The sequence below is a fragment of the Sipha flava genome, unplaced genomic scaffold (genome assembly GCF_003268045.1).
Source record: "Sipha flava isolate LNK unplaced genomic scaffold, YSA_version1 249_pilon_pilon, whole genome shotgun sequence".
Classification (NCBI taxonomy): Eukaryota; Metazoa; Arthropoda; class Insecta; order Hemiptera; family Aphididae; genus Sipha; species Sipha flava.
Genome location: NW_020272898.1, coordinates 1,738,687 through 1,750,870, shown reverse-complemented (window position 1 = coordinate 1,750,870; position 12,184 = coordinate 1,738,687). Strand labels below are relative to the sequence as shown.

General features: G+C 25.0%; 1 protein-coding gene across 3 annotated transcripts in view; it reads right to left on the bottom strand.

The window, feature by feature from the left end:
• The window catches only part of LOC112684345 (arrestin domain-containing protein 3-like), a 162,113-nt gene extending 150,318 nt beyond the window's left edge, over positions 1 to 11,795 (bottom strand). For 2 of the 3 annotated variants that reach the window (XM_025555815.1, XM_025555819.1), the window contains exon 1: positions 4,052 to 4,207. The gene's annotated coding sequence lies outside the window, so the exon portion shown is untranslated. Of the gene's footprint in view, positions 1 to 4,051; positions 4,208 to 11,734 lie in introns of those variants that run through there. The other variant, XM_025555817.1, reaches the window with a different exon arrangement.
• Positions 11,796 to 12,184: the final 389 nt, after the last annotated feature.

Below are 12,184 nucleotides of genomic sequence, written 5' to 3'. Positions count from 1 at the left end.
CGTGCGACGCTAAATATGGTCGGAAAAATAACTTTTTTCATGTGAAGATGACGCGTCGAGAGCAGAGAACGAGCGTGGGCTCATCGTCGCGACGCCGGAGGTGTTCGATGGAGGCAAGTAGAAATGTGTGTCGATAATATTACTATGGTATAGTATTATAAAGTAAGTAATTTATCGATAAAGTAATAAATATAAATTACTTTATTACTTTACAAGTATTTAATTTTTTTAATCATATTATTCATACATTTTGAATTCTGATATTCATATTCTGATCGTACTGATTATTGATGAAGATAAGTATAAATACATCATTTATAGGCTATATATGTTATACAATTTAAGACTCGACAGATCGTTTTTATTCGCCTGAGACTTTATTATTTTTTTTGAAATTAAATACTATTTTGTATTATACTAAAATATAGGTATGTTTTTTATTTCTAATTTTCTATTTCCTGATAAAATTATATTATTTACTTTTGTACTTTTGTTTAACATTTATAAAATTTAATAAATACCTATATTGACTAATAGATATAATTGTATAAAAATATTTCAAAGCTTTATATAAAGAAATATAATATTTAATGGAAATAAAGAATTAATTTTATTAAAAAAAAAAAAAAAGTTTAGAGTCCATTGTAGCCATTTAGGTATTTTATTATTAAAATAATAAATAAAAATTAATAGTTAATATTACTTTTTTTAATTCAATTAGGTATTAATTTTATTCAATTAAGTAAAAATAAATTTCCCAATATTATCATGAAAAAGTAATGTTACCAGTAATTTACTCAAGTAAGTTACCTAAAAATAAATGACCGGAAATGTTACAAAAGGTACAATTGCCAGCCGTGGTATCGCGTCACTTCAGTGAGGGAGCATTGTTGTGATGGCCCACCACAATCTGTTATCTTATTTAGATAATTTATTGGTTATCTTTGTGCAACACTGCTTATAAATTATAGAAAAATAAACTAATCCACCTATTGCTATAATCGATAACATTATTAATTTTTAACAGATTAGTCATATAAAATAATTACAGGGGAGATCGGGACAAAATGAGACATCTAAAAAAATAAAATGAGTAGATAGATTGTCATAGCGCTTAGTTATTGCTTTTACCTTTAAATGAAAAAAAGCAAGCAGGATACTTTTTACAGTTTATTCGATGATATCCATCTTTGTGTTGTTTTTTTTTTTTAGACTGCATATTTTTTTTACAAATTAGTATAATGGATATAAAATAATTAATTTAATTTTATAATTGTTGTTAAATTTAACTATAATAAACTATTTTAATTATTTTTTACTGTAATATAGATGTAAAGAAAATAATTTAAAATTATATTGAGTTACACTGACAACTAAAAAGTATCAAAAAAGAAGTTGGCAGTATAAAAGTGTAATTATTTTGTGAGAGGAAATTCAAAATCTATAAATTGTTAACAATCGATAAATAATATTTAACTATAAAGAATATCTATCATCATTATCTTATTCTGATAAAATAAAACGTGCTATAGCAATTAACTTTTATCGTTCGATATTGCAATTTCACTGTATTTTACTACTTAACTAATCTACATTTGAATTATATATACTACTATAATTAACTCGTATTAACTTGCTTGTGTTCGTTTAGTTTATTCAATTTATTTTTAACTGTGTAGATTAATCCTGCAAATCTAACCTGCAATGTTGTTAAATTATAAACTATAATGTAAATAAAGAGATCATAGAAAATACTACAATTACAAGTCATATAAAACGAATATTATTAATTTCAAAATTATTAATACAAGTTTTAAAAAGAAGACTGAGGATGGTTATGTATATTTTACCGAAAAATGTTTAAAGAAATTCAACAACAGTACTAATGTACAAGTTCCGAACACATCGAAACTAAAATTAAGTGTTTAAAAGTTTAAGATTTTAAAGACATATATTGATGACTGAAATATTGTGCCAAAAATTAAAAGGTATGTATTTTAGCCGAAAACGTATACATCCGTGAAAACAAAAATAATTCATAGATATAAATTCTATACATTATAAGAATAACCAAAAACAATGGAATATTTCAATACATTTTATTTTTCTATACATTGATACCCCATCATCGTATTTAATTTTTTCCAATTTAATTCTTGATGCTTTATACTAAATAATTAGAATATAAGATAACTCCTTATATATATTTTTTTCATTATTTATTTACTCCTTCGCCTTTCAAATTAAAAAAAATAAGTCCTTACATTTTTAAAAAACATTATTTTTTCAATTACAAAACAAACATTTTTATAGCAGTCTATCAACAAAATAATTTATTTCTTTGAGTAAATGTTCGAGATTGGACATATTTAGTGTAGTGCTTTCCATAAATCTGGAATAAATCCGCCCTATCTATAATCAAACTTATACAATAGTTTTTCTGTTAATTAAATTGTTTTATGCGTGGTAACTGAAGTCCAACGAAGTGTACAAAATAATATAAAAATAATTTAACAAAATATTTGATCACTAGGATTAATGTAGATTTTTATAGATATTTTAATTAAAAACTAGGCGAATAATAAAATTTGTCGAAAATAAAATAAAAATAATATTTTTTTTTAACGAAATTCATATTTTTTGTTCCTTAGAAATTAATTTAAGTCATCAAACATTGGTGAATTCTATAAATATTAAATTCAAAACTTATATTTATCATTGTAAGATTTAATTTTTGAAATAATTGAAGAAATTCCATGGGTAGATAAATATAAAATTAATAAAAATTATATAAAAAATGTTTAACTTTAGAAATTAACACAATTAAAGCATCAATGACATTTATTCAAGGGAAGATATTTCATTAAATCCTAAAACAAGTAGATTATTTAAGAAATAAATCTAGATGAGCAGAATAATTAATTTTTTTTTTTTTAATTAATAAAAATAACACTATTTTAAATTCAAAATTAAGTTATTTGCATAATATACCATTTACTTATTCAAAACTTATTTATAAAAATACGAATGAAATAATTTCCTAGAGTTAAATTATTAGTTCGTTCATAATTTACAATAAATATTTAAATAATAATTTGTTGTAATTAATTCATAAATCTTTAATCTGGATAAAAGTGTTAAATATGCAAAATAAAATCGTTTTGTTCTAAAACTCTACTAAGTAATTAAAAATTACTTAAATATATAAACCATTATTTTAGTAAAATTTAAGTAAAAAGAAACCACGTTAAAATTGTATGAATTATTTAATTTAAATGTAATTATAGCGTTAGCAAGATAAGATTTTAACAAAATATGCAATTATAATAAGTTAATAAACAGATTTAACAATATACATTAATTCTACACATTTTGGAACGTAATTTTATTTTAGATTTCAATATTTTGAATAGTTTAACATAAATGTCTACAAATTATGTAATTGTGATCTATATTAAAATCAATGTTTAAATTTACAATTTCGTCGTTTATATTTATGCATTTATTTAAGTGTGTACTTTCAAGTGTTTTCTTTATTAAAATGAAAATTCGGTTGTTTTAATAGTATACATAGAACAAAAAATATATAACTTATATTATTTAATTAATTCAGCTCTCTAGAAATACAAAGATAAACTAGTTTTTAATATTAAATAAATATAAAAATCTTTGAAAAGTTATGAAAAACCATTAGAATTTTCAGTATATCGTTTTTTAACAAAATATAAATATCCAATAATATTTTTAATAACCTAACATTTCCAACAAATTGAATCACTCATACCTAACTTAAATAACCTTAAAAGTGTTTTATTAAATCTAAGAATATTTTATGTATGCAAGTATACGGGTGTGTCTGTATATTAGTATAATTATAAATAGCATGTGTGTCTGATACATATCAAAATTAAAGCAATTTGAGTTCTATGACAAATTTAAGTCTACATAAATAATTATATTTTTTATTATACATAATATATGTACATTATTACATTTAATACTTTTGATTTATTAAAATTTATAATTAAAATAAGAAATATATTATACTCACAGAAAAAGTTTTGAAAATATCAAATTCACTAGCAATAGTCGATAAAAACATAGATATTAAATTAAAACATTACATTATACTGTCGATGTATTTCATCTTTAACACGGCACAAAACGCTATCGACTGCCGTCACCGCGCCAACTGAAATTCTAAATACATCCGGCGCCAAGCTGCGACCTCCACCGGGATGCACAAAGGGTGTGTGTTGTTGATGTGCGCGTGCGAAAATCCCCGCGGAAAATAAGTGTGTTATGTGTTACTCAGAAATAAAATTTAAAATAAAAATAAAAAAAAATGAACGTAATCTCGTGTGATTTATGCTTTACTGATATCATTTTTACTCGAATAATATAAATACTAAACATAATAACTCATAATTCAATAATGATAACCTAGTATTTCTTATTTTTAGCATTTCAACTTTCACGAGGCATATTGCGAAATTTACATTTACATTTTATTTAAACTTTTTTTGCTTAAACTTGTCGATTTCTATATATTTTATGCGAGAATATATATATTTATATAGCAATCTAAAAATAAAACTAATATATAATTAATATGTAATTTTACGAACGCCTATTGATATTTATCTTATTTTTTTTTAATCATAATATTAATATTAATAGAGATTTTAGGACAAGTGTGGCTGACCCTAAATAATTGGGATAAAGGTGAAGGAGAAAAAGAAGATAATATTAATAATAATTTTACAGTTTTTACATTTTAGTTTATTATTCTTTTTCGATTTCGTTTATTAAATAACTTTTTTTTTCATAAATTTACAACGTAATTTGTTAATATTTCTTTGATTGATGATACTTCATTACTATCACTTATGTTACTTTTGTAAATCAGTTAAAAAAAAAATCCAATCAATTATAATATAATTAATAATTGTAATTCTCATTATATACACACATTACACATACTCTATCTGTATAAATTATGTAAGATAGGTCACATTAAAATATAGCAGTTTATGTTAAAAATAAAGTATGATTATTCCAATATAATTACTATTTTTCCATATTATTATTACTATTGAAGGGCCTCAGCAATTACTGATGATAGGCGTTTGATTAAATTATTAAAAATGTTATTATTATATATAATAATAAGATAATATCACAACAACTACTCATGTAAACTACTGATAAACATTAATATCAGTATATGATCATTAGACAAATGGCAATCCTTACACTTTTTTAAACAATAATTTGTGTTCTTGGTACATTATTCACAAAACTTAATGAATATATAGATATGAAAGCGGTCAATATATTATTTCAGATAACGTATAAAGATAACGACAAAAATAAATCATATATGAAAATGGCTGCATCCGAATTGGGTCCCGAATTTAAACTTACTACACTAGTTGGATCCCAAATTATTTTAAGTAATACACTAATTGGGTCTTAAATTATTTTAGGTTTACACTAGTTCCTGAATATTTTTTGGTAAGTACTACATTATACTAACATTTTCCTTCTCATTTTAACTGACTTAGGACTGTCTATGATCTATTTAGACAACAGGACCATATTTTTTTAAAATTCTATAATTCATATAATAATATAAATTATTATTAAGTAATAAAAGTATTAAAAATAAAATATTAGTAATATTCAATAATAAAAATATTATACAGTAATATTAATACAATTTTAATATTTTCAATATTATTACCAATAAAATTCTAATAATTTATATTTTAATAGAAAAGAAACTATAAAAAAAACATTTTTAACCATACCTGTAGTCTAAATTAATCATAGATATTCTAAGTCTGTTAAAATGGGAAGAAAAATATTAGTATAATGTAGTACTAACCAAAAAATATTCAGGAACTAGTGTAATACCTAAAATAATTCAGGACTCAACTAGTACACTACTTGCGATAAGTTCCTAGTACTCGGGACCCAACTCGGATGCTCCGATGAAGATGCATCATAGTTATTATTACAAACTTGACATGGAAAATGATGCCTGTATGGTGTGGTGATTTGACAGCATTTTTTATATTATTATACTGAGCTGCGGTACGCCCATAAAACTTAATACAAAATTACTGTTTCAAATGATCGGAGGATGAACAAAGGATCTTTTCAGAGCACATATGCAATTTTCATTTGTTTTAGTCATAATTTCAGCATATTTTAGTTATAGAATTAAGTGCTTAAATCTTTTTGAGTTTTCTATATCTCATCCCAGACCTAGATAATATTGTATTATTTAAATTATATTGTCTTACATAATGATTCCCAAAATGTGTTCAGTGAGACAATCTTAAGGATTCCACTAGATGTATATGAATATTGAGAACAGTAATTATAGTAAACAATAATTATGAATTATACTTAAAACATTTTTTGGAGTGTTGATTTTTCAATAAATAATTAAAAAATTGGGCTTAAGTTTAAATTAGAAAAATTAGGGTTCCACGAAACAAAAACTATTTCTTTAGGGTACCGTGGTCATAAAAGTTTAGGAACCGCTGCTCTAACACATTATTATAGTTGAAGAATACTTTTAACCATCATTATAATATCAAAATACATTTAGACTATTTTGAGTGTATTAATTTGAAAAATTCCAATTTATTAGGTATACCAAGTATGATATTCAAGCCGAAAAACTGTATCTGTATTAACTCCAACCACTCTTTCGGATCAGTTAATCCATTTTAAAATTTTTCAAAAAAATATATAAGAGATTCTAAAAGACACTGATGCTAAAAATGCTTTACTTTAATACCACTTTTGCACTCATATTAAATGTGCACGAGTATAGAATAAATAGGTACACGTTTTATATTTACACGCTACATATTAAACGAATAAACATAGAAACAATTAACAAATAATGTACAAATATTGGACTGGAACTTCTACAATTTGCTCTCTAAATCACTAAGTATACGTTGTTTCAATTTTGATAATAAATGTACTTTTTTGTATTTTGAACTAGTTTATCGACTTTCAGACAAAAATATGCTATATTATTGTACATTAAAACTACATTACAAATTGAAGAAGAAAAAAAAAGAATTATGTTCCAACAAGAATAATCTACAAACTATTGATTATTTCAAGTATCTATAACTTATCTATAACTATAACCTGTTTATTTATATTATATTTTAAACTAATACATGTCGGGCTTAGTTATCAGGTTATATATATATTATTATAGATTATATATAAGATATATTTTTGTAAAGGTCATAAAGTAAAAATTACTGTGCGATCTTTCTAACCTATAGACAACTCTTTCGATATTTTTTCTCATCAACACTAATTTAACTCCATTCCTCCGTGAAACAATTTTTTATTAAATTAATGTCAAGTAACCGATAAAGTTATATTGCATAGTATTATATATTAAAATTTTATAAAAATATTTTAAAAATATTTCAGTCAACATAACTATATATCTATTACCCTTTCAAGAATTTTTCGCGGTGTTTTTTTCGGACAAAATATTTTATTTATTTTTATGTTTAACTTTATTTTTTTAATACTTAAAAAAATGCTTGTTTCATATTGACCCAGACTTATTGTTTTTCCTAATAAAAATAGATTTGCCATTTATGCTATGCATTATAGTTTTTATATATATATATAGTTTTTAGTAAAAAAATTTAAATATATATATAAGTACATATTAAAATTAAAATTTAATATCAAAAAGTATACTACGCATGAAAATAAAAAATATCGATTCATCTTATTAAACAATGTTTATACACATGAAATATAAAGCCTTAAACAAAGAAATTAACAGCTTTAACAAAAGATTTCATCGAAGTCAGTGTCCTTATTTAAATCCACTAATTAAAGGGTCAACTCTTACAATAAGTACACGGTAACCTCCTAAAGAGCTAAATGCAAAAAAATGACACAAGATCTTATATGAATGATACCGAAATAAAAATATAAAAAGGTTTATTTTCTTTCAGAAATAATTTATCATAATTTTGTCATTAATTGCTTAATGATGTTTAAGCAAATATTTCCGCTGCCTTACTACACTTAATTGTGATTAAAAAAAAATTATTATGTCTTAAATTTTACCATTTAAAATTAATTGAAGATATCGATAGTTATGAAAACAATGTTGTTTAACGCATTAGAATTTAAAATTAAAATCTCATGCCAAACCATGGATCACTGAGAATGTTACTAATATTTTAACTTCAAAATTCGAAGAATTATTGATCAAAAATGTATAATACTTACACTGAAGTTTACTTTTGTAATTAATACTTTTGTATTCATTACGAAAATAAATACTCACAAAAAAAATAAAATAAAATAAAATAACTTTAGAAAGTCAAAATAATTTGTAATTTCTCTTTTGAATTTTCTTTTCGCTTACGAAAACTTCAGAAATAATCTATCACGATCTCCTGAAATTATTTTCAGTTCTCAGTCCAATGATTTGCTACACAAAACTATAGCGGTGTTTTCAACACTCAAAGAAGTGTTCACAGAAAATAAAAACAGAATCATCGTTTTATAGAACCAATAATATGATTTCTAAATTTATTTATTTATCAGAAAGTCGTATAAGATAATATATTATAATGTTTATAAATCATAAATTATTTAAATTATTTTAGTGTCAATTAATTTTGATGATGACCACAAGTTCACATTTGCGGTTATGGGCATTGATATTATTCCACGTCTAGAGTTCTTACAAGAATTAGAATCGATTTATTTGTGAGCAAAGCGTTACCCATTGTGTATACAAACAAATTTATCATAATTGGTGTTTTATGTACAAACATTGGAAATACGCGAAGAAAAAGTTAAGTGCTACTTAAAGTTAAATGCATTTTACGTATTTTACGAAAAAATAATAAATATAGACACAACTTGAGGTTTTAATTTTTAAATTATCTTAGAAAGAAGTACATTATTAGTTATGTAGTGTTTTAATTTTTTCACAAATAAAAATGAATTCAGAGTTATTTATGTGGATCAACGTTTGTGAAATCATAAATTTTTCGTTTGGTTGTAATTATTTGTTGAGATACGTTATCGAAAACATAAAAGTGATATTATAGATATATTTTTCTCTACTTAAAAACAAAATAAAAGGAGCCTCTACTATGAATTAACTCTGAATGGTATAGTGTCATGCGATACAGTTTTTCTGCTTAAAAACAATAAACGAAGAAATTTTCATCACGACCACGCGCTACGTACTCGCACATATGCGCCCGTCATTGTAACCCATGCCATCATCAACAGTCTACGGATCGTGATACACTTTTGAGTATCACGCCGTCTAAAACGAAAACTCTACGTCCGTCTTCCGTTTTCAATCGTTGGCCGCGCAAACAGATCGTGTATGATCAATCGCATGATACGATATGTTCAGTATTCAAATGAGCGAACCACCTTGTAGTGGAACAAAAAATTTGCTCGTCGCCTAAAACCACGGCTATCTTGGTAGCCCCGCACGGGATGAAGAATCGAAAATGTCAACTAAAAAGCGAAAATAATAATATACCCGCACCAGCCTCGTATTATCGATCCAGAATAGAACTTACGCCCATCCGTCCCCGCACGGGTGAAATCTTCAACAACGTTAAGTTCTTTTGTCAAAGTCACATTGTACGCCTACGCATTAATGCACACTACTATTCGGGGCTCGAAAACGGGCAGTTGATCAGCGGCGTATATACAAAAAAATCCTCGGACTGCAATAGGAGTGATGTAGAATAAGGAGAAGATTTGAGTTTCCGTTAATTTGTACTTTTTATTTTTTAATATCAACATCGCCGGTGATGATTACCATAAGGTATTAAAACACCAATGACATAGAGGTAGAACACTCCACATTCAAATATAGTAGGTACGCCAAACCTACCAGGTACTTCAGAGTATTATTTTTTTTTTGTTATATTTAATGAGGCTGTTTTTGTCAACTTGTTAATTACATTTTCAGTAAACATGTTTCAAAATTAGATAGAATGTGCTGTGATGAAGAATTATGTTATTGAGATTTGGAAAAAAAAACAATTTTTTACCTTTAACCCTAAGCAATTACGTTGTTGCACTTAAAACTTATAACGTCCAATAATATCCATTATCGTCTTGTTTACTCGTGCGTTAAAAATATATCAAATTTTTATATGTATAACAATTTTTTTATTAAAAATGGTGTGAAAAATGTATAGTAATTCATCAATTGAGAACGGATAGACCATTTTGCTCAAATTTTTTTATTTGTTTGTAATTTTCAAGATAAGATTTTGCTAAAAAAAATTATGGGAAAACCCGGGTTCAAACCCCCAGGGCCAAAAAAAATAAGAAAATTGTTTTATAATTGATGACGTGTAATATATTCGTAGTTTCATTATTACGCTTTGAACTTAAAATTTACAACTATATAAATATTATGATAATTAAATAATTATATTGATAAGTGTTTGAAAAGTTTTGTTAACCATTCTGTTTAGTTGTATAAAATAATATCTATTTATAACAGTTATTTATCTTATTTATCTGTGCAACGAAAAAAAAAAGATAACCTATTAAATTTGTTAACCCCCCCCCCCCCCAGAGCAAGATTGAATGTACGCCACTGCGCACGTCCACAATAAATATTTGTTATAAGTATAATAGAACGTTATATTATTTAAATTTTTTTGATAATTTACTTTGTACTATGGATACTTCTAAACGAGGAATGTACTAATTATTAATAGTTTAATTAACTCTTCTATCAGCAATAAATTGTTAAAACTTTAATAACAAAATAATAAAAATATATCATAATTTAACAATTATAGTGATCTGAAAAAAAAAAGCACATTATAAAGCCCCGATTCTTAATAAAATATTTTAGTTAACATACTATTTAGTAAATTCTAAAATATGGTCTGCCCAATGTTGCCCATTTAGTTTCTATGATTTTTTTTTTTTTTGTAGATAATATTACATACCGTGATTTATTCGATGCCCTCAGAAATTTCCAACGACAATTAAATCCGTGCTCTGTGGATACCCGTTTATTTTTATATAATTATATTGCAAAAAAAAAATAAATCAATCTATTGATGAGGAATATGAAAATGAATTAAAATGTAAAATTTCAGGATTTGTAACTACGTTAAATCGCAAGTGGTCAGCCGTAAATCATACTGCAACTATGTACATTTATTACTAAAAACAAGGGGTGGTTAGATACCAAATTTATTTTATCGCAAAATGAAAATAAAACAGTTGATAAACGCGGTCATCCATCAAAATTATTTTATGATGTATCCGAAAGGTCTAAAATACGAAAAGTAATCGATAGTGGACAAAAACATCGCCAGAAAGATTATTAGGGCCGACAAGTGTATCACTTTTTAAAAAAATGTAAAGACGCAGGAGCTGATTTATTAAAACAGTCAATAGAATATTCTCCCAGTCGTCCTGTAAATATTAGGAAATCTTTTCGTGAAACGTTGAAGAGGAAAAAGATAACACCATATACTGTAGATGAAGCTCTAGCTCATATGATAAATTGTCGCATGACATAAAACGTTTATCATTCAACTCGATTAGGTTTAAAAGATTAGGTTTTATAGTTTGTTTTATCCTTTCTATTTTAAATACATCTAAAATTGATAGTTGTAAATTATGAACAACACATCACATACTACTCAATACCTACAATTTATTGACTGCTGCACCCAAATTGTTGAAGATTGAAGGTAATGTTTCTTAATTATTTTCATTTTCTTGTTCATTTATTATATTATTATCTTCATCAGAACATTCAGAGACATTGTTACTGTTTTTTTCGTCGATGTGAACTTGGTCATCTTCAAAATTGTGTCCATTTTCAGAACCTTAAAGAAATAGAAACGTTATTCAAGACCGCATAATTTTAAAGCATTCGATAATATATGACTGTAAAACGTTCTTCTGATTAAATTTTCAAGAACGGATTATTTCAAAACGTTCTTCTTAATAAATGTAAAAGAACCTATTGTTTCGATAAGTTCTTTTGATTAAATGTTCAAGAACATAATATTTCAAAACGTTCTACTAATTAAATTTACAAAAATGAATAACTTAACAACATTTATTAGGTCTATCATTCAAGAACTTTAATTTTTTT